The 23,001-nt window shown below is 38.1% G+C and overlaps 1 pseudogene; it reads right to left on the bottom strand.

Annotated features, from left to right (window-relative positions):
- Window positions 1–3,536: 3,536 nt before the first annotated feature.
- Window positions 3,537–8,091, bottom strand: LOC148193396 (uncharacterized; annotated as a pseudogene).
- Window positions 8,092–23,001: the final 14,910 nt, after the last annotated feature.

Raw genomic sequence — 23,001 nt, 5'->3', positions numbered from 1 at the left:
TAATAACCGGACGCACTCTAAGGCTCGGCCTTGACTTCCACATCTACCATATTCTCCTCTTCAATTATACCTTCCAACAAGGCATCTCCTTCTGCTCACATCCACACGGATGATAATTGCAATTGACAGGACGGACGTACAAGAACGAAACAACACAAGGAGAGAACACAGGGTAAGCTTATGTAATTTAATTCATACGTCAACATATAATTTAAACATTCCAATCACACAAGAATATTTCAACACATATAACCATCCAAAAACTCTCATTAGCCAGATCGTCCGGACTGTATGAATCTGTGTAGCTACAGGCGTTCTTGCACTCGGGTGATGTAGTAACTGGAATAATCACATCAGCTGCCACCCGAGGTTAGCCCTATCCAAAGTACCCCTAAGGACTAGGACCTCCTGCCGTTCCCACACATGACCTACCCTCCTCTACGTGAGGACGAGTACTCACGAAACATCAGGATGAACAACCAGCATTAGCATGCCCACAGTCATACTTTACAAAATTCCATATTCATTCATACATGAGTCGTTCCTCCCTGGAACGCTCGTTCAAATTCCACAACCATTATTTCATCTCATATACTGTTCATTCCTTATAATTTTTCACTTTAACCTCATTTTCGTCTTCCATTACAATTGCATAAAATAACGAGCGTTCAACCCTCTTCATAACGAGGACGAACGTGAAAACGAGATCGAGAACCCCTCATTTCAGAACCGAATAAAATCGACACATCATAATTGACGAACGTCATTTTCTACTCGAATCAGTTGAATGAACTGACTCTAAGAATATCAAATCATTCCTCAAAGAATAGTTTAAGTAGGAAGGCTCTAGGCCGAATCCAATTAGATAAGGACACCTCAAGATGATTAAATGACCATACCGAGAACAATTTAATTATAGAAGCCGACTGCCAGTCAATGACCGAACGCGGTACACGGATTTACAGAATTTTGGACGAACGCTATTTCCACCCGTTTGGTAAGTAACGACAAGGACGAGCGTTCGGTATAAGACCGAGCGCCACTCGTAACGTACGCTTTGGGTCAAGACCCATCGCGGAGTTGTACTCATAATAGAAATAAAAATAAAGGTAATACGAGATGGTGAAGTTAGGATTTAGGAATAACTGAGTGTTCAAAGGTATATTTATAAAGTTTCTCAACTCCTCACATAATACTCAGGGCATCTACGTTTGGCCGAACGCTCAAACGTAGCACTAATACAAGAGGGCGTTCGTCCTCAACTAGGATTCTTTCCGAATGAAAGAATCCATTACCAAATCATTTTCATTAGAAAACCGAACGGTCAAGGACCGTCCAGTAACGTACGTACACACTCATAAGGGAATTTCTTATCATAGTCAATGTTATCAAATTTCAGTTTTAACATATAGTCTCACCCATATACAATCATACCATATTCAAATAATCATATCATATATCATTAAATCACAAAAATCTCATACAGTTCATGCATCATAACATAGCCCCATATTTTCATATCCAAATCAATTCAACGAACGTTCATGCAACACATATTCATATAAATTAAATTAATAAGCTTCCCTTACCTGGATTCGTGAGTGAAACGTTCTAAGCGCAAGATTTTGGTTCGTTCGCTTACAGCTTTCTATCCTCAAGATCACTTAACTATTCCAACTTAATCTAACCACATAAAAATCAGGAACAACTTAGACTTACAACCCATGCATGCAACCAGAACTTGGTTTTGCATGTAACCCAAGAACGAACGACTAGGGACAAGAAACTTACCAGTTTCAGAATCTGGAACTGTTCGGTACAGAATGAAGCTCATGACGCCTGGAATACGTCTACGGTCTCTGAATGTTGATAGGAGAAGAGAATGGTGAGTTACAGTAGAGAAAAGAGGGAAGCTTTCTAGAGAGAAGGAGGAGAAAATGAAAATCAGTTTTCAGGAGGAAGAAGGGTGATGGACAAATTTATGAACACCAAATTATGATGTCACAAACTTGTTTTCAATCGGCAAGTATGACCGAATCGTTCAAGTAATAAACTTGGTTAGACCAAGTATCGTTCTTCCCAAAGGACTCACGGCCTAGTTTAGTTATGTGGTTTCTTGATTAACTAAGACTTACAAACGAAATATTTGGGGTTTAAAATGCAAGACAGAAAATAAATATGTATGCATGAATTTTGATCAATGGCAAAAAGCAAAAGATAAACACTTTCAATGAAATATAGATATGAATATGTTGTTGGGGGTCAATTTCATCTTATCCACTCTCATATATTTTTAGGAATTCAACAGTCAAATCATCATTGTTAATGTCACCCTCTAATGTACCTTTCCAGAAGGCTTCTCCCTAATCACGAGTTCATACAATTCCTAGCATTCCTAATGATCAGTTCATAAGTGCAGGAGCTTAACGACAACCAATATCATATTGGGAGAAATTCCCCAGATCTAGACTTCCCCGTACGTGTCCGTATCGACAAAACCAATAATCATGCATCGAATGAGTTAAACAATGCAAGCATTAAGCAAAGAGGAAAAACCCTAACTAATGATGAAAAGAAAGCATAAGTCTTAATTAAAAGATGTAAAAACAGATTCCATATATGAGAGTTTCACAAGATTACATTGATTCCCCAACAAACATACAGAGTTTAGTTCACCATATTCATGGTGAACCTAGATGAATAACAATGAAAGAATGAAAGAATAAACCCTAAAAAGGTGAAGAGGAAGCCTCAGCATCCAAGATCCTCCTTCAAAGGGGTGGAAGAGAGAGTGTTTGCTTCGTTTCTGCCAAAGATGCCTAACCCTAGGAAACCCTAAAGCTTATATATCATTCGTAAATTACAAAAAGTCAAATCCAAGCCCATTAAAGTGCCGCTCAGCGGTAAAATACCGCTCAGCGGTGAGTGCTTGACTTGTTTTCTCCCCTCAGCGGCCATTTTGCCCCTCAGCGGACCTCCCGCAAGCTCTTGAGTGCCGCTCAGCGGTGACTTCGGCTTCTCCTTTTTGCCCTTTTTGTTGTCTTTTCTGATTTCAATTCTCTCCTTCTTCACTTCTTTCACCAAATTCACCTTAAAACCTGCACAAAAACACTGAAATCAAGCATAAACCTGTCCAGCTCTCTTATTTCCAAAAATATAAAGAAAAGCATGATTTCAAGCTAGTTTCTAAGTGTAAAGGTTGCTTTTAGTGTCAATTTTAATCATAAAAATAACAGTTTTTCAACTGTTATCAAAGGGTGCATGCAAAGAGAGAGTGGGAAGAAGGTTTCAGAAAATCCTTTTTCTTCCCAAGGTAAAACGGACGCACTCTCTCACACTGACACCTGTCTTCCACTACTGATTTTCGAACCTTCCATTCTTGACACCTGGCGTCAATGTGCAGAGTTTGGAAGTGCATTTTAAATGCACCTGAGCAGGGTTTTGGGAGTAATAATTAAAGCTAACGGGTGGGGTTTGGTGTTCAATTTCCAAGGTCTGACATTCCCCCTAACTACAAAAATTTTCGTCCTCGAAAATTAGCACTTACCCGGAAATAGGTGGGGGTACAAGTCCTTCATAGCATCCTCCACTTCCCATGTTGAGTCACCAGTCTTTATGTCCCACACCATTTTCACTAAACGAACGTCTTTTCCCTTGTATAACTTGGTGCGACTTTCTTCCACACGAACTGGTTGCAACTCTAGTGTTCGGTCGTGACGAAGATGAATGTCTTCCAACTCCAGTATGTGAGAGGGGTTGGCTATGTACTTCCGAAGTTGGGAAACGTGGAAGACTGGGTGAAGGTTTGACAGTTGAGGTGGTAAGGCCAACTCGTACGCCACTGGCCCGATCTTTCTCAAAACTTGATAAGGCCCGACAAACTTAGGGGTTAGCTTCTTTGGACGAACGGCTCTGCCTACTCCAGTGATAGGGTTGAGTCTAAGGAAAACATGATCTCCTGCAGCGAACTCCAAAGGTCTCCTTCTCTTATCCGCATAGGACTTCTGCCTGCTTAGTGACGTCTTCAACCTCTCTTGGATTAGCTTCACCTTCTCGGTCGTTTGCTGGATAAGCTCGGGTCCAATTAACACCTTCTCTCCTTCTTGGAACCAACAAGTGGCGTTCGGCACTTTCTCCCATAGAGAGCTTCAAACGGCGCCATTCCGATGCTAGACTGAAAGCTGTTGTTGTAGGTGAATTCCACTAGCGGTAAAACTTCATCCCAAGCGCTTAAGTGATCTAGGACGCACGTCCTCAGTAAGTCTTCGAGCGTCTGGATTGTCCTTTCAGACTGGCCGTCCGTTTGAGGGTGATAAGCTGAACTCATCTGCAGTTTGCTTCCCAATTCGCCTTGCAAAGATTGCCAAAACCGAGATGTGAATCTCGTGTCTCGGTCAGAAATGACACTCGAAGGTACTCCATGTAGACGAACGATCTCCTTAATGTAGAGCTTGGCTAGGTTGGTCATCGACATCTTCAAGTTGATTGCCAGGAAGTGAGCGCTCTTCGTTAGTCGATCCACGATTACCCAAATTGAATCATGATTTCTGACCGTGCGTGGTAGGTGGGTCACGAAATCCATGGAGACGTTGTCCCACTTCCATTCAGGAATTTTCAATTGCTGCAATAAACCGCCCGGTCTCTGGTGCTCCGCCTTCGCACGTTGACATGTTAGACATGACACCACAAAACGAGCGACATCATTCTTCATTCCAGGCCACCAGAAGGATTTCCGGAGGTCTTGATACATCTTAGTCATACTAGGGTGTATGCTAAGACGACTGTGATGCCCTTCCTCCAAGATAATCCTCTTCAGATCTCCATCGTTTGGAACGCACCTCCTACCCATATAGCATAATAGGCCGTCCGTTCCAGTGTTGAATTCCTTAGCTTGATCTGAACGAGCGTATTCAAAATCTTCACCAGGTCTTCGTCTTCCCTTTGTTTCATTTTGATCCGGTCAAAGATATCACTGGATATTCTAAGGTTACAGCATTTGATGTTGTTCGGTTCCAATTCGAACTGCAACCTTAGATCTCTAAAGCTCTCAACCAGACTGAGTTCTTTCACCATCATGACCGAGACATGAACTGCTTTTCTGCTTAACGCGTCCGCCACTACATTAGCCTTTCCCGGATGATACAGCAGTTCAAAGTCATAATCTTTTAAGAACTCCAGCCAACGCCTCTGCCTCATGTTCAACTCCTTCTGATCAAATAGATACTTGAGGCTCTTGTGATCACTAAAGACTTGGAACGTAGATCCGTACAAGTAATGCCTCCAAATCTTCAGTGCGAAAACGACCGCTGCCAACTCTAGGTCGTGCGTTGGATAATTTCTCTCGTGAATCTTCAGTTGACGAGAAGCGTACGCTACCGCTCTCTTCTCTTGCATCAGCACACAACCCAAACCTTGGTGAGAAGCGTCGCAGTATACCTCGAACGGTTTAGCTGTGTCCGGAATAATTAGAACTGGAGCGCTCGTCAACTTGTGCTTCAGCTCTTGAAAGCTTTCTTCACACCGATCGGTCCAGGCGAACGGTTGATCTTTCCTGGTCAACTAAGTTAACGGAGCTACTATCTTAGCAAATCCTTCAATAAAACGCCGATAGTAACCCGCGAGTCCTACAAAGCTTCTGATCTCCGTGACTGAACGTGGACTCTCCCATTCCAGTACCGCTCGTACCTTAGCTGGGTCTACAGAGATACCTCCAGCCGACACTACATGCCCCAAAAATTGCACTTCCTTCATCCAAAATTCACACTTGGACAACTTGGCGTACAACTCCTTCTCCCTCAATACTCCAAGTACTATCCTCAAGTGTTCCTCATGCTCTTCCTGGGTCTTGGAGTAGATGAGGATATCATCTATGAAGACGACCAAAAACTTGTCCAAGTATGGCCTGAAAATGCGGTTCATATAATCCATGAAGATTGCTGGTGCATTCGTCACACCGAACGACATCACTACATACTCGTAGTGTCCGTAACGAGATCTGAAAGCAGTCTTCTAGATGTCTTCCTCCTTAACTCTGATTTGATGATATCCAGATCGCAAGTCAATCTTCGAGAATATTGTGGCCCCATGCAGTTGATCCAACAAATCATCTATCCTTGGCAATGAGTACTTATTCTTGATGGTCAGCTTGTTTAATTGTCTGTAGTCAATGCAAAGTCTAGAGCTGCCATCTTTCTTCTTCACCAAGAGAACAGGCACTCCCCAAGGTGATACGCTCGGCCTAATAAACTGCTTGTCCATCAACTCTTCAATCTGGTTCTTGAGTTCAGCTAACTTTGCAGGCGACATCCGATATGGTTGAACAGAGATGGGTGCTGCCGTCGACACCAAGTCGATCGTGAACTCAACCTCGCGAGTAGGAGGTAGTCCAGGTATTTCTTCCGGAAAGACGTCCGGAAACTCATCCACCACCGATCGTCCGTTACTGTTACTATTGGACGATCGTTCTTGCATCAAACTTCCGAACTCCTGATCTTCATGCGTCATAATCAGGAAACAGCTGACACCTTCCATAATGTCTTCCTTCAATTGACCGAGCGTCACTGATAACTCTTCTTCTTCTTCATCAGGAAATACTAATTCCTTCTTACCACAATCTATGAGAATGCGATTGGTAGCCAACCAATCCATTCCTAAAATCACCTCCAAACCTTGAAGAGGTAAGCAGATGAGATTGACTTTAAACTTACGCCCCTCCACTTCTATAGGACATCTGACGCACATAGTGGACGTCCTAACCTCGCCAGCCGCTAGGGTTGACACCACTAGGTCGAACTGCATCTCTCTCACTTCTAAACCCAGTTTGCCAACGCATGCCTTCGAGATGAAGGAATGTGTTGCTCCCGAATCATACAATACACAACAAGATCTACCATATACTAAGTAGGTGCTGGTGATGAGTGTACCTGAGCTTGCTGCCTCAACGCCCGTTATAGCATATACACGCCCAACTGCTTGAGCCCGACCACCTCTTGGCTGATTCCTTCCAGCGTTCGGTGGTCTCATCACGGCTCGTCCTCCCGTGTTGCACTCATTTTCCAAATGTCCACTTCTTCTACAACGAGCGCAGAATTTTCCTCCCATTAGTTGAGGACATGACGAGCGGTAATGCGGTCCTCCACACTGGAAACAGGTCACGTTTCCTGGTTGCCCAGTCTGTCCAACAGTGACCACCACTTGAGACCCACTTGAATTTGGTGGTTGATTTGGACGAGTGTAGGGGGTCCTTCTCAGATTAGTATTGTTTCTAGATACGATCGGTCCCCTAACCACCTGTTGTTGCTTCTTATGTCGTTCTGCTTCTGCCATATTCTTCTCCAATACTTTGGCCCTCTCGACCATTGCAGGAAATGACCGGATACACAGGCTGGAGATTAACACCTTCAGATCACTCCTCAGCCAATTTTCAAACTTTCTACACTGCAACTCCTCACTGGTAGCCATAGTGTTGAAACGAACCAAGTGCTTGAACTTGTTCGTGTATTCGGAAACAGACATTCCACCTTGTACCAATTGCAGAAACTCCACTTCCTTGGCAAAACGAACGCTGTCAGGAAAATATTCTTCATAAAACTTGCTTCTGAATACTTCCCATGTGATGGGACTGTGAGCGTCTGCCAAGGTGGTCCTCATGCTCGCCCACCAGTGGCTTGCTTCCCCGGTCAATAGATACTCCGTGAATGCCAAGCGATTCTCGTCCGGGCATCTCTTGGCATTAAAGATTCTATCCATGTCACGCAGCCATTGATCTGCCTCGTCAGGGAGGCAATTCCCACTGAGTTTGGTTGGATGGTGTTGAAGGAAGCTCTCCAAGCTCCACTCAGCATGTTGGGTAGCGTTGGAAGAGGACGCTCCCGATGTATTCCTAGTAGCGGCAATAATCTCCATCAGCTGCCTCTGTGTAGCTTCAGAGTTGGCGCGAGCGGCCTCCAAACTCTGCAAGGCAGCCGCGTTCTGTTCCATCAGGGTAGCGTTCTGTTGTTGCAACCTATCGATTACCGTCTCCAACAACCTGGTGTTGTCGGACATATCATGGTCGATGGGTTGAGGTGGAGGAGGAAGTCTTGGTGCCATTAGTTCTCTGAGAAGCAGAGAAAACGAACGTTAGTTATGTTCAAAGAGTTTAAAATAACTCATCAAACACATATTAAGCACACAGCCAAAACATAGTGCACTCATAACCTACAGTGTCCTTAAGAGAACAAAACTGCTCTGATACCACTAATGTAACATCCCAAAATACAGTAATAACCATAATTTAGAATTAATTACATTGCATAATCAAACAATGCAGTCTTACACTAAAAAGAAAACAACGATCATAAACCGAACGACTTTAAGTACAAAATTTAATACATTAATACTGAGGTAACAAGAGTTCGGGATGAATGGTTTTACAAAACCAAATAACCGAACGTTCAAAAATCAAAATTAATTAGCTCTCATCTATTAATAATCGGACGCTCTCTAAGGCTCGGCCTTGACTTCCACATCTACCAGATTCTCCTCTTCAATTATATCTTCCAACAAGGCATCTCCTTCTGCTCACATCCACACGGATGATCATTGCAATTGACAGGACGGACGTACAAGAACGAAACAACGCAAGGAGAGAACACAGGGTAAGCTTATGTAATTTAATTCATACGTCAACATATAATTTAAACATTCCAATCACACAAGAATATTTCAACACATATAACCATCCAAAAACTCTCATTAGCCAGACCGTCTAGACTGTATGAATCTGTGTAGCTACAGGCGTTCTTGCACTCGGGTGATGTAGTAACTGGAATAATCACATCAGCTGCCACCCGAGGTTAGCCCTATCCAAAGTACCCCTAAGGACTAGGACCTCCTACCGTTCCCACACATGACCTACCCTCCTCTACGTGAGGACGAGTACTCACAGAACATCAGGATGAACAACCAGCATTAGCATGCCCACAGTCATACTTTACAAAATTCCATATTCATTCATACATGAGTCGTTCCTCCCTGGAACGCTCGTTCAAATTCCACAACCATTATTTCATCTCTTATACTGTTCATTCCTTATAATTTTTCACTTTAACCTCATTTTCGTCTTCCATTACAATTACATAAAATAGCGAGCGTTCAGCCCTCTTCATAACGAGGACGAACGTGAAAACGAGATCGAGAACCCCTCGTTTCAGAACCGAATAAAACCGACACTTCATAATTGACGAACGTCATTTTCTACTCGAATCAGTTCAATGAACTAACTCTAAGAAGATCAAATCATTCCTCAAAGAATAATTTAAGTAGGGAGGCTCTAGGCCGAATCCAATTAGATAAGGACACCTCAAGAAGGGTGCACGCAGAGAGAGTGGGAAGAAGGTTTCAGAAAATCCTTTTTCTTCCCAAGGTAAAACGGACACACTCTCTTACACTGACACCTGTCTTCCACTACTGATTTTCGAACCTTCCATTCTTGACACCTGGTGTCAGTGTGCAGAGTTTGGGAGTGCGTTTTAAATGCACCTGAGCAGGGTTTTGGGAGTAATAATTAAAGCTAACGGGTGGGGTTTGGTGTTCAATTTCCAAGGTCTGATAGAACACTTGATTAGAACCCATGCACAAATTATAAAAGCAAAATTCAAAATGACGAATGTTTCTCTAATTATTTCTAATTATCATTTGCTTTTCTGATTTCACACTACAACATTTTTCACTTTAGACAAAGCTAAACTTGTTCACAGATGTATTACTTTTTTCAGATTGGCCATTTAACCTATTAATTTTTCCTACTCGTCTTGTAATGATTCTGATAAGTGTTGATGGACAAATTTATGAACACCAAAATATGATGTCACAAACTTGTTTTTCAATCGGCAAGTATGACCGAATCGTTCAAGTAATAAACTTGGTAAGACCAAGTATCGTTCTTCCCAAAGGACTCACGGCCTAGTTTAGTTATGTGGTTTCTTGATTAGCTAAGACTTAAAGAAGAAATATTTGGAGTTTAATATGCAAGACAGAAAATAAACATGTATGCATGAAGTTTTGATCAATGGCAAAAAGCAAAAGATAAACACTTTCAATGAAATTTATGTATGAATATGTTGTTGGGGGTCAATTTCATCTTATCCACTCTCATATATTTTAGGAATTCAACATTCAAATCATCATTGTTAATGCCACTCTCTAAAGTACCTTTCTAGAAGGCTTCTCCCTAATCACGAGTTCATACAATTCCTAGCATTCCTAATGATCAGTTCATAAGTGCAGGAGCTTAACGACAACCAATATCATATTGGGAGAAATTCCCCGGATCTAGACTTCCCCGTACGTGCCCGTATCGACAAAACCAATAGTCATGCATCGAATGAGTTAAACAATGCAAGCATTAAGCAGAGAGGAAAAACCCTAACTAATGATGGAAGAAAGCATAAGTCTTAATTAAAAGATGTAAAAACAGATTCCATATATGAGAGCTTCAAAAGATTACATTGATTCCCCAACAAACATACAGAGTTTAGTTCACCATATTCATGGTGAACCTAGATGAATTACAATGAAAGAATGAAAGAATAAACCCTAAAAAGGTGAAGAGGAAGCCTCAGCATCCAAGATCCTCCTTCAAAGGGGTGGAAGAGAGAGTGTTTGCTTCGTTCCAGCCAAAGATACCTAACCCTAGGAAACCCTAAAGCTTAAATACCATTCGTAAATTTCAAAAAATTAGGTCCAAGCCCATTAAAGTGCCGCTCAGCGGTAAAATACCGCTTAGCGGTAAGTGCGTGTCTTGTTTTCTCCCCTCAGCGGCCATTTTGCCCCTCAGCGGATCTCCCGTGAGTGCCTGAGTGCCGCTCAGCGGTAAACTGCCGCTGAGCGGTGACTTCGGCTTCTCCTTTTGCACTTTTTGATGTCTTTTCTGATTTCATCTCTCTCCTTCTTCACTTCTTTCACCAAATTCACCTTAAAACCTGCACAAAAACACTAAAATCAAGCATAAACCTGTCCAGCTCTCTTATTTCTAAAAATATGAAGAAAAGCATGATTTCAAGCTAGTTTCTAAGTGTAAAGGTTGCTTTTAGTGTCAATTTTAATCATAAAAATAACAGTTTTTCAACTGTTATCAGTCATCTCTGCTTACTAAACTATTGACACAAAAATCTGGAATAAAGAAACAGTTTGACATTGATGTTGCCAGTTTTTAGCAATTGGTTTTCTGTTTGTATTTTTCTGTTCCTGGAACTGATATCAAACAGTTTCACAAACCATTTGATATTTATCTCTCTCGTTGGAGTAAGATGGTTTAATAAAAAAATACTGAGTTCTTTCTTCCTTGCCTTGGATGTTTATGCTTCTCTGTTTTTGCTTACTATGGAGGGATTCCATTATGGTATTAGAGCGGGTTAATCTCGCTCTGTTTCCGCTCTGCATGTTCTTCCTGCGTACTTGTGTACCTAGTTTTTCATTCATTCGTGCTTTCTTTCTCTCGATTCATCTTGAAGATTCTTACTGATCTTGGCGTTTGTTGCGTCTTATGAAGATAACTAACAACAGTCGTGACATGATGGATGTTTATCAGAATCTTGCAAGTCTATATATATGTTGGTAAGATATATATGAAGATAAGAAACAAAGTCCCACATCGGATAAAATAGGAGATGGACATGGGGTTATATACACATAAGATACCTTCATTGATAAAAAGCCTTTTGAAATGGTACCAAAAGCAAATCCGTGAGAGCTTGGCCCAAAGCGAACAATATTTTACCAATATGGAGATTTATTGTCCCTCCCTACAAATGACTGGTTTGAAAATTTGGTAGGAAATGGATCAGAATTAAGTCCAACTTAAGTTAATTAGATCAACTAAATTTTGATTTCCTTCCAATCTAATTTAGGCCAACTCAAAGTTAGATTCTTCGGCTTAGGCTGACTGAGCTCGACCTTAGGTCATGGTTGACTCGATTTGACAGTCCCCCTTGGACTATAAATCGAACGATGAAGACAGTCCCCCATGGACAATAAACCGAACGGTGAAGACAGTCCCCCATGGACTATAAATCGAGCGATAAATACAGTCCCCCATGGACTATAAACTGAACGGTAAATCCCGTTCCCTAGGAAGAACTCCTAGTTCAAAGTCACAAAGCCGAGAGGTAAAACCCTGTCACTAGGAAGTTCTCTAGGAACTCCTAGGTCGAACACCAAGAGCTGAGGGACACTCATTCTCAACCGAGCATCTTCAATAAAGCATTCTCGCCCGCTTGGCCATTCAACCTTATAAAATAGGTTAGTCTAATTATTTACATTCTTTTGACACTTCAAATTCGATCGTTATTTTGCTTCAAAAAAGAAAAACAAGTTCTAAAAAGAACTCCCATCATAAGCTGCTCGCCCTATTGAAAAGTTCAAAAGAGAAGTTATAAAGTCCACCGTTTCGGTAGTAGCGAGCAATGACTAAAAACAACATCCCTCAAACTCATAAGTCCTATAGTTAACCACGGCTAAAGCCGAACGCTTAACTCGGACTTGGGGGGCATAATGTATCGTACCTAGTGGAGACCGAACGGTTAACATTTGGCACCGTTCGGTCCATCCACTCAGGACCATTCGGTTCATCCGCTACAGTCAACCAGGTGAAAGATTGGGCCACAATTGGGCCAATAGTCCAGCAGATGATAAAATAATTAAAGAAAATCTAGTTAAAGATATTGATAAGCAGGTTATAAACAACCAACCAGATTGTTAGGTAAGTCTGTTTATATTTTATTGGGCTTATGTCAGCTTAAGGTCCATGAGACAACTTATAAATAGAGAGCCAAGGCCACTAGCGAGGTACGTTCAACTCACACTTCATGACACCCAAACATTCAATAGCGATAACCCTTCACTAAATACTCAACTAAGAACCAAGGTTCTTTAAATTCACGCCTAACTTGAGCGTCAAAGTATCTTTTGCAGGTACCCCCCCCCCCCCGTGGAGCACGAAGGCAACCGATCGGCTAAGACTGATGTGACCAAACGGTCTAGACGAAAGTCAACCGAACGGCTCAGACAAATTAAAGGCGAGCAGCTCATGCGATCCCAACTTTCGGAAGGAAGGAAGACGTGTCGGAACATGTTAGTTTCTCGGTCCCATAAATTCGTACAGAAACACTTTGCTTTGTCAAGGTTTTTGTGGATCAAGAAGTGGTACCTTGAGCTCTTAGAGGAAGATGGGACATGTGTTTGTCTTTCATTCGGAATATGCAGTTTGATGTTTCTCAAGTTTTTCGTGAGGATAATAATAATACCGATAAGTTATCTTTCTTGGGTTTTACACATAAGGAAGAGTATGAGTAGTTTGATCTTGCCACGATTTGTTTCTTTAGATTTTTTTTTCATAATAAGTATAGTTTGTCTATATTTCGGACAATTTAATTTCTTATCATGGATTTGATGTGGTCCCCATGTTTTTTTTGTATTCTTTTATCTTTATTCTTATATTTTAATAATGTTTGTGTGATGGCAAATGATAAATAGTCTCTGGGATGTAAGCATAAGTGAGATGTCAAATTTCATACATGTATTTGAGAAAAGTACATAATCGTTTATACTACCTTTATATGAAGTATCTAAAAATATATTCACAGGTAATATCTTATAATATCGTAATTAATTATCATATTCTATCTCTAAGATATTTAAAGACAATATATTGTGATATTAATAATGTTAATTCTAATCATTATTTGAGTTACATCCTCACAAAATCAACTCTATTTTAACTTATTACTTGCTTAAATAATCTCTTTTATCTTGTTTTTGTGTTTATCTATATTTTAGACTACACTCTTATAAATATGACTCTAATTCCCTCTTTTAATATCTATTTTTGTGTTAGGAAAACTCTATGTTACATCAAAGAACTTCGGTGACTCAAAGAAACAAGAAGATTAGCAAAAGTGGAGTTTTATAAGCCAATGCCACCTCATACATAGAGCATAAATATTTTACATTAAATTTTGTTTTACTAATTACGTTAATTTTTTTATTTGTGTTTTTGTTCTACTAATGATTAGTTTGTTCAGTTTGTAGCCATTTTCTTATTCGGATACTACAAAGTACACATTTAAAAAAAAAATTTAAAATTAAAAAAAAAATATTTGGAAAGAAAATTTTTTTAACGTATCTTTTAGTTAAATTCTGTGTTTAGCTTTATAAATTTGAAAAATATTTAAATTTGAAAAAAATCTAATATTTATCATATGGTATTTAAATCTTATTTTATTATCTTATATTTTATTTAATCTTCTTTCATTTTTATTTTTGTTTCTAGTTAATTTTGTTGTTTCTACTTTTATTGTGCTATTTTTATTTTTAGTTTTTGATGTTGCTGGTTTCAAATTTTCCTTTTTATAATTTATTATTCTATTTCTATTTCTATTATTTTATTTTTAATTTTATTTTTATTTTTCTGTTTCCATTTTTTATTTATTATGTTTCTAATTTTATTTTAATTTTGTTTCTATCTTATTCTTAATTTTGTTTTTTGTTTTAAATTTTCTTCGCTCTATGTTTTTAATTTTTTATGGTTTTAACTGTGAATATGGATTTTATTTCAATAATTAATCAAATATATTATTTATAAAATAATCTTTAGAGTCATGTTCATATGAAAGTTAGATGATCAACAACATAATTTTCGAATGCAATGCAATGTGAGTGATAGGCTGTCGTTGAAACTATCAAATTAATACTACTTTTCAAGGCAACTTCAGTATTGCTAAGTAGTATTCAAGAAAGTAGACAGGGTTGAAGTAACCCTGAGTCGTCTCCCAACGAACACCGAATTGCTTTTGAATATCTGTGACTCTTACGAATGCTATGCAATGCTTATGAATAAAAGTAATGGTTGAAGAGCGTTTAAAGAATAAATAAGAAACTTAAAAACAGTTATGATGAAATAGGCTAATTCCATTGTTTTTCCAAGATAGATTCATCATCGGTTATTCACGGATAATTGTTCAATTGATTATTGTTTAAGTTTCAAATTAATTAAAGTACATTCTTAATTAATTTGAGGGCGGTCATGCACTTAACCAAAGTAAATTCTCAATCCAATGCAAAACCTTTCTAGATTATTCACAATAAATTCAACCAAAGTACATTCTCAATCAAATTCTATTGTGTTTAATCATGTCTGTTCTTAAATCTCCTAACCAAATTAAAAGCTAATCAATCAAAGTAAATTCTCAATTGATTTTAGTTGAAATTATTACTAATCAATCAAAGTACATTCTCAATTGATAGTAAAAACCATTTAATCATATGAAAGTTTCTAAATTAAATCAAAGTAGATTCTCAATTAAACCTAGAAACCCTAAAACTCATATAATCAATATTCATGTAGATTCAAACACATTATGATGCAAAAATCTTTACTTTTAACAAGATAGAGAGATGAAAGACATAGAGAGAACAACTTAAATCAATAATCAAAGTAAACAATTGCATTAACTGAACGTAACCTCAGAATCCGTCATGGAATTACAGCAGAATAGCCCTAGATGCTTAGCTCTCCATGAATGGAGTTGAATACAAGATGAAAGAAAAGTGAGAGGAGTATGAGAGAATTAATTAAGTGAAGTCCCCTGGGTCTCTTTAAATAGGGCTTGATTGAGCTTGGACTCTGAATAGTTTGTTGATAAAATATTTTCTGTTGATATATTATATCTTTCAAATATTCATTAGATTAAATCAGTTTTAAAGAATATTTGATAGATATTAACTCAATTATCTTATATCCTATATCTTCCAAATAATTAAAAGATTTAGATAATGATAAAATTATTTGGAAGATATTTTCTGTTGATATTCCCAAATTAAATTCAACAACTGAATTTTATCTTTTAGATTTTCTGACTTTCCAAAATTGCACAAATGCCCTGAAATTTCTTCTATCTGCACTTTAGCCCGTTCTGAATTTTCCAAATAAAATCTGATTTTGGGCCTTGAATTGCTATTTGGACCAATAAAATTATATTCTCAGCTGCACAAATAAACATTAGAACATCCAAGAATAATTTATGCGCTAAAACTCACTTTTTACGTCTCTTTATTTCCCAAACCCAACAATTCGAATCATCACAAATTCACTTAAAATCAACCATTTAAGCACAATTATCCCATCAAAAATTTGAATTTTAAAGCATAAATGTGGGCATAAATATGCACTCATCACACCCCCACACTTATCCTTTTGCACTCCTGGGCAAAATTGATTAATTCCAAGACTTTGTTCTAAGTCATTTTATTCCATATTTGCATTTGAATCAAAAGAATGAGTAGCACTAGACATAGATCAATCATCTAGACATTACTTTGTCATGGACATGCAAATGAAATCACTCTATTCTTCACACATAAGTGGACCTTTTTGAATTCCCAAGAAAATAAAATATGAAAGATAACACTCAAGTCAATATGTATCTATTCCTCTCCAACTCTCTCAAGTGTTTTTGGCTTGTGTTTACACTCAAAATACCCATGTAAGTAGACACCCTTGATATTAACAAGACACTATCATTCACATACTTCAGAAAGCATGCAATTATTGATCATGAGGGCTTTTTAAAGGTTGTATTGAGGCCAAGGCAAAGGTAGGAAATTTTCTTGGAATTTATGAGCTTTTGAAATTTATATAGAAAGAGTAATGACACTTGATTTCAAAAACAACTCTATTTCTTGCTCTTTTAAGGAAGATTTTTTTTTTCTTTTTTTTTTCTCTTTTGTTTTAAAACTTCGACTTTTCATCTTCCTTTTTACCCTTTTTATTGTTTTGTGGGTGAGGTACTCACCCACACACTTATTCATAACTTTACTTCTAACAGAATCCATTACTCTTTCTTCTTTCCTAAGGTAAGGAACATATGATTCTTCTTTTCTCATTTGACAATGACTGGAAACAAGAAAAATAGGCTTAAGGGTCAAAGGGGGTTCCAATGGATTAATGTTAGGACAAGTTTATTTGGCCAGGTAGCTAAAACAAGAAATGCCTCAATCATATCAAATCATGCATATTCTCCTTAGTTGCACAACACAGAATCAAGCTAACTATTAGAGTATCAACAAAACATGGGCAAATCACACAAAAAAAAATTGGTATGGCACATGGTGGTCCATCCTTAACATTAAGCCCAAAACTCACATGGTTTCAAATTTCTTTCACAAAAGATTTAATCAGGAAATTCTCAAGTCAACTCAACCAGCAAATCATAAAAGCAATCCACTCATATCAACATGACTCATTTTTTTCTTCTTCTTGAATTCATGATCATTCGAGTTACTGATTCAAACTCTCAAATCCAATGCAAATATTTATTAAAAACAAACAAAATAGACAAACAAAATAGGGAACAAAATTAATTGTTTCCCCACACCCCCACACTTAAACTATGCATTGTCCTCAATGTATGCCTTATATATAAAATGCAAAGAAAGAGTATGAGGGAACTTACCTCCTTCATGGTGGAAGGAATGCTAGTAGGACTTCATTGGAAAAGTCATCCTGGATAGGAATGTTATCTTTTCCCTTTTCAATCCTACTAAGATGATCAACTACTACATTTTGTGACCCACCTCTGTCTTGAATAGGAGTCAACTTGTCCTTCTCGTTCTTGACCATTGTGATTCCATATTTCTTGGGAACCACATGTATAGGGTCCACCCAAGTGCTGTCAGAATTTGAATATATAAGACCTGTTTGTAGCAACTTGGTGTCCTTTTTCTTTACAACCCCCATCAGTTGAGGATTTAGTCTTCCTTGTGGTTGTCTCACTGGTTTAGCATCCTCCTCCAAAAGTATTCTATGCATGCAAAAAGAAGGGCTAATACCAGGAATATCTGCTAAAGTCCAGCCTATTGCTCTCTTGTGGTCTCTGATAACCTGTAATAGTTGTTTTTCCTGCTCATCAGTAAGCAATGCAGATATAATAACAGGGAGTTTCCCATCCCTCTCAAGATAAGCATATTTCAAATGGGATGGTAAAGGTTTCAACTCCAAAATGGGTGGCTGCACCACAGATGGCAAACTTTTATTGCCTAAGGTAATCTCAGCCACCTCAACATCACACTCGGACGCCACAGAGGTATCATCTATTAATACCGCGTCCTCAATATTACATGCTTTACAGTTTCCTTTTTCGTCCAAAATTAGGCACGACATATTTGAAAAAGAAAAATTGTTTACAACATCACTTGATAAATCAATACAAAACAAAGAATGATCTTTAATCTGGTGCTTCCCAGCTTCCAACACGTTGAACCGCACCTTCTCGTCTCCTATCTCCATTGTCAATGATCCTGCATGCACATCTATCTTAGTTTGTGCTGTCATCATGAAAGGTCTTCCCAAGATAATAGTTGTTGGACTGATTCCTTCATCATCCTTCATGTCCATGATATAGAAATCTGCAGGAAAAATTAACTTGTCTACTCGGACAAGGACGTCCTCAAGCACACCTGCAGGGTTAACTGTGCTACGATTGGCCAGTTGAATGACCACACCAGTAGTCTTAAGAGGTCCCAAAGATAGAGAAGTAAACACTGATAAAGGCATTACATTTATGGAAGCCCCTATATCTAGCATGGAATTGTCAAACTTTGAATTTCCAATAACACATGGAACAGAAAACATACCTGGATCCTTGCATTTTCGCGGTATTTCAATATGCTTCTTAATCAAACTTGACACATTTCTCCCAAATTCACAACCTCATTATCCCTAAAATGCCTTCTATTTGTGCAAATTTCTTTCAAAAACTTGGCATATTTAGGAATTTGCTTAACAACATCTAGTAAAGGAATATTGATCTCCACCTTTTTGAAAATATTTAAAACCTCTTGGTCTAATTCCTCCATTTTTTTGTTTCTCGGCTTCAACCGATTTGGATATGGAGGAGGTGGAGAATAAGAAGAAGAAGTTTTAGAAGAAGAGTTAGAGGATATTAACCTGGATTTATCAGTGGTAGTCTCAGGTGATGGTTCACTTGATCCTCTATTGTCATCAATTTGCGCTCCTTCTTTCTCCTTATCTTCATCCTCTTGGGCTCCTTCAGGGTCTTCTACTTGCTTACCCGTTCTCAAAATAATAGCACTTACATTTTGCGGGTTGATCACTGTTTGTGCAGGTAATTTATTTGACTCCTTAGCCTCTAATTTTTCCACCCTCTGAGTCAACTCTACAATTGATTTCTTGATTTCTGAATTTTGCTCAAGTATTGTCTTCATGAAATCTTGCATTGACATTTCAGGCTCAGATTGCTGCCTTCGTTGAGGTGGAACACAAGGTTGTCTGTTTTGCTGATATCTATTGGAGGACGAATCATGATAATTCTGGTATGGTCTATTTCCTTCAATCATGTTTGCAGCAAAAGCTTGAGATGGATTTTCCACAGTGGTTTCCACCAAGCTAGGACATTCATCAGTATAATGGTTAGTTGAAATGCAAATTCCACACTTCTTAGCAATTTGTGGAGTTGAGGTTTTAAACAAACTTGCAATCTCGTCAAGTTTGCTTTCTAGCTTATTCAATCTTTCATCTATCCTCTTTCCATCAACTGCACCGTTATCAATTTCATGCACTCCCTTCAACAAAGTCACTGAATTTTCTCTTGTGCCATACTGTTGATTGTCTACTGCCTTCCGTTCTATTAGATCTATACCATCTTCTGGTGACCTGTCTAAGAAAGATCCTCCGCTTGCAGCATCTGCCCATGACCTATCAGTAGGACTTAAGCCTTCATAAAAGCTTAGAATAAAATCTTCCATTTGGAGTTGAGGGCATGAAGAACATAGTTTCTTGAATCTTTCCCAATATTCACTAAGATTCTCTCTATCTCTCTGTCTTATATCTTGAATTTCTCTGCGAATAGCTGATAATCTGGATGCAGGAAAATACTTCTCAAGAAAGAGTCTTTCAATAGTTTCCCAATTTGTAATCCGTGCAGAGAGATAATACCACCAATCTTGAGCTGCTCCTTGAAGAGTAAATGGAAAAGCTCTCATTTTAAGGCTCTCTATTGTGATCCTGGGAGATCTAAAGTTTTCACACAACATGTGAAATTGTCTCAAGTGCTTGTGTGGATTCTCCTTTGATAACCCATTGAACTTTGGTAAGGCATTTAACAGGTCAGGTCTCAACTCCCACTCCTCATTAGGGTATTCAATGTTACTTCGGATAGCTGTATTGTGGGAGGTGGCTAACTGTCTGATGGTTCTTTGCGCCATATTGTTTGGGTTAGGATCAGGTAAAGGATTTGATGGTATGTTTGTGATGAGAGATAATGAAGGTGGTATGACTTCAGATGTAGGAAGTGTTCCCTCAGTAGAACACCCAAATTTCAATCATCTCCGCAGCTTACGCAAATTCCTTTGAACTTCCGGGTTAATTTGATAAAATTTTCCCGGGTTAGCTCTGGTCATGCATTACACAATCTGCTGGAAGTTGTTCCTCTGTTACTTTTCTTTTTCTTTTGTTCTTGCTTTTGATAAAGATTTCAAATAAGAGATAAGAGAGACTTGTTGGGTCCACTCCCAGGAAAGAGAGGTGCGTCACAATGGACAACTTAAGTACCAAGTCTTTCCTAGCCAGAGTGTATTCAAACTAGCCTCAAGTATTTCTCAAGAGAAATTCTTAATAAAAACAAGAACAAAGTTTTTTTTGCTAAACCAAGAATGACTAAAGGCTACAAAATAACTCAAATTAAATTAAATGTATGTGCGTTAAATAAAAAAATACAAAAAAAATAAAAAACAAAAAAAATAAAAATAAAAATAAAAGTAAAAATAAAAGTAAAAATAAGAATCAAAATATTCAAAATACTAATCGTATTCCCCGGAAGCGGCGCCAAATTTGATAGGCTGTCGTTGAAGCTATCAAATTAATACTACTTTTCAAGGCAACTTCAGTATTGCCAAGTAGTATTCAAGAAAGTAGACAGGGTTGAAGTAACCCTGAGTCGTCTCCCAACGAACACCGAATTGCTTTTGAATATCTGTGACTCTTACGAATGCTATGCAATGCTTATGAATAAAAGTAATGGTTGAAGAGTGTTTAAAGAATAAATAAGAAACTTAAAAACAGTTACGATGAAATAGGCTAATTCCACTGCTTTTCCAAGATAGATTCATCATCGGTTATTCACGGATAATTGTTCAATTGATTATTGTTTAAGTTTCAAATTAATTAAAGTACATTCTTAATTAATTTGAGGGCGATCATGCACTTAACCAAAGTAAATTCTCAATCAAATGCAAAACCTTTCTAGATTATTCACAATAAATTCAACCAAAGTACATTCTCAATCAAATTCTATTGTGTTTAATCATGTCTGTTCTTAAATCTCCTAACCAAATTAAAAGCTAATCAATCAAAGTAAATTCTCAATTGATTTTAGTTGAAATTATTACTAATCAATCAAAGTACATTCTCAATTGATAGTAAAAACCATTTAATCATATGAAAGTTTCTAAATTAAATCAAAGTAGATTCTCAATTAAACCTAGAAACCCTAAAACTCATATAATCAATATGCATGTAGATTCAAACACATTATGATGCAAAAATCTTTACTTTTAACAAGATAGAGAGATGAAAGACATAGAAAGAACAACTTAAATCAATAATCAAAGTAAACAATTGCATTAACTGAACGTAACCTCAGAATCCGTCATGGAATTACAGCAGAATAGCCCTAGATGCTTAGCTCTCCATGAATGGAGTTGAATACAAGATGAAAGAAAAGTGAGAGGAGTATGAGAGAATTAATGAATTGAATGAAGTCCCCTTTTTCTGCCTCCCTTGGGTCTCTTTGTATAGGCTTGATTGGGCTTGGACTCTGAATAGTTTGTTGATAAGATATTTTCTGTTGATATATTATATCTTTCAAATATTCATTAGATTAAATCAGTTTTAAAGAATATTTGATAGATATTAACTCAATTATCTTATATCCTATATCTTCCAAATAACTAAAAGATTTAGATAATGATAAAATTATTTGGAAGATATTTTCTGTTGATATTCCCAAATTAAATTCAACACATTGATGCAGTTTCTTATGGGGTTGAATGACTCTTATAGTGTTATTCGTGGCCAACTCCTTTTAATGAATCCATTGCCTGATGTTACACAAGCTTATTCTTCCATCATTCAAGAAGAAAAACAACGACATTTGGGCACCACATGTGACACAATAGAACCAGTAGCCCTTGTTGTTCTATGCAAACAAGGCTTTTCTTCTCGTCGTAATTCATCTAATCAAAAGCCGCTACATTGTTTTCACTATGATAGAGATCATCATATAAAAGACACATGCTGGAAGTTACATGGTTATCCTCCTGAACACCCAAAGCATGGAGCAACCAAGAATGCTTACTCTAAGCACAATGGGAGTAGTCAGTCTTTAGCTAATATTGTCACAACGATTCCAATGATGCAACAGATGCAGTCTCCAATGCATGGATTAACTGAATTGCAACTGATAACAGTTGAAAAACTGTTATTTTTATGATTAAAATTGACACTAAAAGCAACCTTTACACTTAGAAACTAGCTTGAAATCATGCTTTTCTTTATATTTTTGGAAATAAGAGAGCTGGACAGGTTTATGCTTGATTTCAGTGTTTTTGTGCAGGTTTTAAGGTGAATTTGGTGAAAGAAGTGAAGAAGGAGAGAGTTGAAATCAGAAAAGACAACAAAAAGTGCAAAAAGGAGAAGCCGAAGTCACCGCTCAGCGGCAGTTGACCGCTGAGCGGCACTCTGGAAGTCACGTGAGGTCCGCTGAGGGGCAAAATGGCCGCTGAGGGGAGAAAACAAGTCACGCACTCACCGCTGAGCGGTATTTTACCGCTGAGCGGCACTTTAATGGGCTTGGACTTGACTTTTTGTAATTTACGAATGATATATAAGCTTTAGGGTTTCCTAGGGTTAGGCATCTTTGGCAGAAACGAGGCAAACACTCTCTC

This window comes from Vigna umbellata, chromosome 9 (assembly GCF_029865625.1).
Source record: "Vigna umbellata cultivar VRB3 chromosome 9, Vumbellata_1.0, whole genome shotgun sequence".
Classification (NCBI taxonomy): Eukaryota; Viridiplantae; Streptophyta; class Magnoliopsida; order Fabales; family Fabaceae; genus Vigna; species Vigna umbellata.
Note: the sequence above shows the minus strand (reverse complement) of the source record. Positions and strands in the feature narration are given on the sequence as shown.